At 40.6% G+C, this 6,350-nt stretch overlaps 1 long non-coding RNA gene across 1 annotated transcript; it reads left to right on the top strand.

The window, feature by feature from the left end:
* Positions 1 to 306: 306 nt before the first annotated feature.
* Positions 307 to 5,325, top strand: LOC144275776 (uncharacterized). The gene is made up of 3 exons (XR_013348103.1): positions 307 to 436; positions 2,119 to 2,175; positions 4,610 to 5,325. It is a non-coding gene; the product is annotated as an uncharacterized LOC144275776 (long non-coding RNA).
* Positions 5,326 to 6,350: the final 1,025 nt, after the last annotated feature.

Raw genomic sequence — 6,350 nt, 5'->3', positions numbered from 1 at the left:
ATGACCAGGCAGCCTTCAGAGTCCCATGGTTTGGGACCTTCAGATTTAACACTTTGAGAAGTCCTGACTAACTGCAGCCTGCAAGTGGTTTTGAAAAGTACCCATCAGGAGAGATTTTCAAAAACACCTAAGGGAATTAGAGCATCTTTTATAAAGGCATCCACTCTTGATTTAAAGACTCCAAGTAGGGTCTCTTTAAAGACTACCATAGATTTCACATACACCATAAAGGCTTCTGTGGGACTTAGGTCTCCATGTTCATTTTGTGATCAAATCTGACTCCCAGGTTGAAAATTTTACTTTTGTAGTTCCAGGTATTTTCCTCCAGCCCACAAAGGAAGAAATATGGCCATCTGAATCTCTACCCCATTACCTTCATATCCACTCTGCAAATGCTGTCAGCAGGAAAAGAATTGGAATTGCCTATGATACCCTGGTAAGGTTATGGGAACTTTGCCTGACTTTTTGGTAGAGGAAAGGTATTTTTCTACTTGGGGAACTAGTTAATTGCAAAGATGAATGTCACATGCGTGATCCCCCACAACATGTGACAAAAGTTGCCTGAACCAATGTTGCTGAGAGAGCCTCATATGCTGATGATGTAACATTTCCAGAGCTAACTTCTCCAGATACGTTTAGGAATAGGATATGACAGCATGTGGTCTGGGAGGTATCTGTAGTTAGACATGAGAGATGTCTGAAATGTATGTGATGCTCTTAAAATGCTCCCCGTGCTTTCATATCACATCGCCAGCAGGCTCATGCATTGTAGTCTCTTTATACGTACCTGAATATGCCTGTGCTCCGCTGCATCTCCCACTTTCACTATCTGCATGAATATGAACTGGATGACTTTTTAAAATAGAAAATGATAGAAATTGACAGCTACAACCTCACGTTGTGCAAAGAAAATAACACTGGACACATCTGTTAATCACATTACATTCCCACTGTTTGCAATCTCCCTTCAAAACCAGCATTGGCTAATAATGACTGACAGCATCACAACTAGCAAAAATTAAAACCATTATTCACAGAGATGTGACTTCCTTCCTTTTTCAAAGCTTTCTATATTAAGGTAGCACAGATAATGTGACAAGGAGGACATTGAATGATCTATTACCTGCTGGATCCCAGAGTACTGTAAAAATGAGAGCAGTGCTGGCAAACCGGATGAAATTTGTCCAACTTTATTTAACTGAGTAGCATTCACTTAGCTCTGACAGCCTATTGATAACCATTGCACAATGAAAGCATTGGTAGAGTAATTTGAGTTGAGCAATTAACGCACTCACACTACTAGGCACTGAATGAAAATGTGTTTATGCTTTTAAGGTCATTACGAACTTGCAGGTTTAATAGACCACAACCTGTGACAAGCAGGAGGACCTAAGGGAGTAACTTCAGGATTTTCTTCCCTAGATAATGGCAAGACTTGGGCTGGGCATGACTGCACCACCTGCTTTAGAGAGGTGATAAAACTGGGTCCCTGCCTTATTAGAAAAGAGAGGGGGCTTAGTGAGGACTCTGATGCTTCATCCCCCTTGGTCCAGGCATGATGCAGAAGACTTCTGCTCAATAGGATTTTTGGAGATGGTTAAGGGTGTGCTTCCCAGAATGATGAAAGAGTGGAAAAGAGCTTCTTTTCTCTTTTTTTTTTTTTTTTTTTTTTTTTTTTTTTTGGAGAGGGCAGGCTGCTAGTGTTCTTTTTGGAACAATTATTTTTATGTTGATGGGGTTTTGTTGTAGTATTAATGTCAGGGCACCTAGAGCTTTGTGTAGAAGTCTTATTATTTAAATCAAAATAAATAGGTCTTCTTTGCCTTGCCTTTCTATCTGTAGACACCACAATAAAGGGATAAGTGGGAGAGAGATTAAAACAAAACGATCAAGATTGGGATAGGTGAAATGAGCCCTGTTCCATGGAGTGGTAGGTAGTGATGAGGAAGTATATGCTTAGTCCCCGCAACTGTTAGGTTTTAAAGAGAACCATCCATCTTGCTCAGTACAGAACGCTGAAATTCACACGCTCAGAGCACAGTGGGCTGTGTAGGAACTCTGAAATGTAGTTGAAAAATAAATTTGTGTCTTATTCATTACTCAGTGTATTTTTTGCAGACAATGCAGAGGAGTGTGAATTCAGCAGTCCTGTTCAAGACGCATACAATGGCAGGGGTGAGCCATCTTTCACACAAACAAATTCCAGATACGAAGTGTTTCAAAGGAAACAATTTCCTTTGCCTTTTTGCTGTAAGAATATGATGATGCAGTACATGCTACCATTCAGCCTTTAACAATGGCCCTGTTGTGGCCAATTTCCCTGTCTGAACGAGGAAAGGGAGGATAGAATATTCTCAGCAAATGGAGCAAAGCATCGAGCCTGTGGAAATCTAGATACGAATGAGTTCAGTAAACTGCATGTGGCAGTTTGTTCAGGTTCAGCCAAACAGCTTAACATCCTGCAATTGACCACCCTCTAGGAGGCCAGAGAATGGACTTGGGGAATAATTCCTCCCATCATGTACCACAATAAAAGGTCAGAGGTTTATTCCATTCTACGCAACAAAGAAACAATGGTAACCCCAATGTCAATATCTAAAGCTACAAAATGGAATCTGAAATAATAGTTCTGGCTGGCTATTTGGCCCAGTCATGGAGCATTCTGGGTAATTCAAGGGGAAGAACGCTTTTTTAAGGGCTCCCAGTTTGGATGAACTTTCAATAAACTATACAACATTAACAAGTTTCTGACAGGAAAGATCTAGACAGCTGCAATCCAGTCGCTGAGCACAGCAAATCAGTGATTCCAATGTTTACACTAGCACATTAGACTTTTAAGTTTATAGCAGTGTGTCTTGAACTCAAAGTCCAAACTGACCATCACCAGACTCTGGGGATAGTTTAAAATGCAAACTTTCCAGATGTCTCCTCATATAAATGTTGGGGTTTTCAAGATCAATATCTGTATTTTTCAGTGCTGGCCTTCCATTAATAAACTATACAAGCCTTACGTTACAATAGATGCTCCAGTGAAGTTAGATTTAACTGCTACTTCCTTCATGGTCATAGCAGAGCCAGTGATCCAATTCAGGCATCATCACTGATACAAAGCAGCTTCTCGGCAGTAAGTGAACTGTTACCTTAATGAACAGCTTTCCAGTACTTTTCTATCCATATCATATATCCTGAGTTTAACTGAAATTTCAGCCTTTTCATTGTAAAAAGCTTTCACTTCCATCTCCCTTAGCCTAGACAGAAATTCGGCGTACAAGTGGTTTGCAGAACCTTTTATACAGTTTGTGATATCTTCAGTAGAATGGATTGCTTGTAAAATTCTATCTCAGTCCCTAGGATGTGACAGAGAACTGCATTTTTGTTGTGTGTTCATACAGTGTCTAGCACTGTGGGTTCTGGATGACTGCAACTCCTAGGTGGTACTGCAATACAAATAAAAATGCTAACTAAATCCATGTACGCTTTTCCCCATCCTCTTAACTGGTACGACAGAGGCTGGCAGATTTTAGCATGTTGCTACAAATGTACAACTACATACACAAGAGAAGTATAGGGTATCTAAATTCTGCATCAAAGTTTGTACAAATGCTCTGTGGTTAATTATACAGATATGAACACTGATGGCTGTTTGGTAGCATGCAGCTGTAAATAGCTCTTGTGTCTAGTTACATATGTACTTATTAAGCACCACTTATTAAGCAGTGCTTTGCACAGAGAACAGGGATGCTACTCATTTTGCTTAATGTTTGCCAAGCAAAATAAGTTCTAAGTGGTGGCCAGACCATTCAGAGAGTTGCAAAGGAGTTAAGAAAGAGATATCTCCCGTATCATTGCCCCTACGGCTGGGCATATTGCAAGATGTTATCACCTTTGGCTAGCGGGTACCTGTAAATGGCAAAGTCTGGGTGTCAGATTGGATGGGCTTGTTCAATGGTCAGATCAAGTATGGTAAATCCTATGTGTCCCTCCGGCATTAAGCCCTCACACCCCTAATATAATAAAGTAATTATATGACCCTTTTCAGAGAATGACTCTGACAACCAAAAGGTTTGATTATTCTGAAAACAGCCAGGAAGCTATTTTAAAAAAGAAAAGTGGGGCTGTTTGCGGGGAGGTGGGGAGGGAGGGAAACTTTAAAACACACAAGAACCTGATTTGAATGCATAACTGTATCAACAGCCACCCAAACAATTGTTTTATAAATAAAATGAAGTGTTTCATTGCAGTGTAAAAATGGTTCTTTCAAAAGAGGCAGTGGACTGTAAATGGAGAACAAGTCAGTCTCTGAATAACAAATCCAATTAATTTTTTATTCTGCCAACTGCTGTCATGAAATAACCAGAAAAAAAAGCTGTAACCAGTGTGTTTGTGATGAAACACTGTAAATCACTGAATCTAACTTTTTAAAATTGAAATGTCTGGAGGAAGAGCTGTTGCAGTGTCTTGAAATGCCCATGAAAATTCAAAAGGGAGAAAAGGAATACATTAAATTGTCTAATTTGTAACGTAACACCAGCCTGCCCTTTCCACTCTCTGTATCAACAGAAATGTTAACAGAATAATTCTTCATCGTAAAATGTTTTTGTGTGACTAGATCTACTGGAGTGCTGTGGAGACTCTAAAACAGAGACACGGGTTGGCTCTAGCAAAAAAGAATCATCCCCTTGTGACAACACCAGAGTGAACACTTTCTGGGGAGACTGACTGTAAACAAACAAAGGTAAAATCACCTTAGTAGCATTGTCATCATCGCAAACAATCCCAAAGGGATGTAGATCAAGCACCACCCAGACTAATCTGCAGCGAGCTCTTTAAAGTGGTGAAGCTGGATATTCAGTTTATGTCCATCACGGGTGACAGTCTTGTGCCACCAAAGCTTTTGCCACGTGATTGCTGGACTTGTAGCGGCATTCCTTGGTAAACATGCTCCATAATACATTGGTCTTCCATCTGAATAATATGTCTGTACCAAGAAAGCTGCCTCAACTACACCAGGCCTGATGGAGGCAGTTAGTGGTTCACCTATAAATATCCTCATTACTGAACTTGTCCTGCCACTTAATGTGGAGCAGCTAATGGAGATGACAAGAATTGAAATGTCAATCCTCTGCTCTTCAGCCTTCCTCGGTATACACATTTCTCTTCCGTACCATGAAGATGGTGTAACTGTGGTTCCACAGCTTTTGTAGTAAGTGTGATGTCCCAACATCTACAGAGACACTGAAGAGCCCGTAACATGGCAGAGACTGCTGCTTTATGAGCATCCACATCTTTTGAGCACCCTCCCAGTCCTGCCTGTGATGTTCCCAAGTATTTGACAGTTGCCAACTGCTCCATCTTCTATCTGGACAGATAGATACTGAGGCAGTTGTAATTTAAAGTTTGGAGGCAGCTTGATGGTAACGGCCAGCAACTCATTACAAGATCTCATTACAAGATTGAGCTCTTAGACTGCTACTGGGTTGTGCAATATCTAAATCTAAATAAATAAAATGCACTGAAAAACAGAGGGAGATTCCTGAGATGTTTTCGTACTTCCATGTCATCGCCTGTAAAATCCATTATATTTTTCAATATATGGGATTTTAAAAATATTTTTAATATATGGGCACCTCTGAACCAGGCAGAGCAGGGGCTTGAACTGGGTGTCTCACATCCCAGGTAAGTGCCCTAAGCACTGTGGGAGGAGGTGGGGTGTGTGTACGGGTGAGAGAGGTTTTTTTTCCCCTTTTTGGTTCCACATCAGAATGAAATATTTCAAAACCTCAATTTTTTTCACAAAATGCACTTGTTTTCTGGCTGAAGGCAACCTGAGTGACCTGCTATGCCAGAGCAGGGTCTGCTGATCCCATCACATTACCAATAAAGACCCTTGGATCATTCAGTGAAACATGTTCATTCAACCACCATGTTCTGCTTCTCATCTTCTTCACAAGGTTTTCTCCCCCTGTCCCGTCTTTCCTTTTTCTCTCTCATCTGCTACCTCCTCTTCCTTTATTATCCCATGCATTCCTTCCCTTAGACGAGCAGGTGCCATCAGCACTCTCCCTTATGCTTTGCCTACAATCACTTGCAAATTGGACACATTTTCGGAGGCCTGTTCGAATGCTGCCTTAAAACCTAAATCGCAACTGGTTCTTCTACGCTGAAATAGTTGGGCATTAGGAACGTATTTATTTTTACTAGTAGCTCAATGCTTTTGCAGGTACTACTGCATTTCTAGAAATAAAAAGTGAAGATGAATAAAAATATTAATTCCCTTTCCGCCTCTTCAAAAAAAAAAAAAAAAATCACACGCTGAATGTACTACTGCGAAAAGGCAGGCCACCGGAACA

The sequence above is a fragment of the Eretmochelys imbricata genome, chromosome 15 (assembly GCF_965152235.1).
Source record: "Eretmochelys imbricata isolate rEreImb1 chromosome 15, rEreImb1.hap1, whole genome shotgun sequence".
In the NCBI taxonomy this organism is placed as follows: domain Eukaryota; kingdom Metazoa; phylum Chordata; order Testudines; family Cheloniidae; genus Eretmochelys; species Eretmochelys imbricata.
Note: the sequence above shows the minus strand (reverse complement) of the source record. Positions and strands in the feature narration are given on the sequence as shown.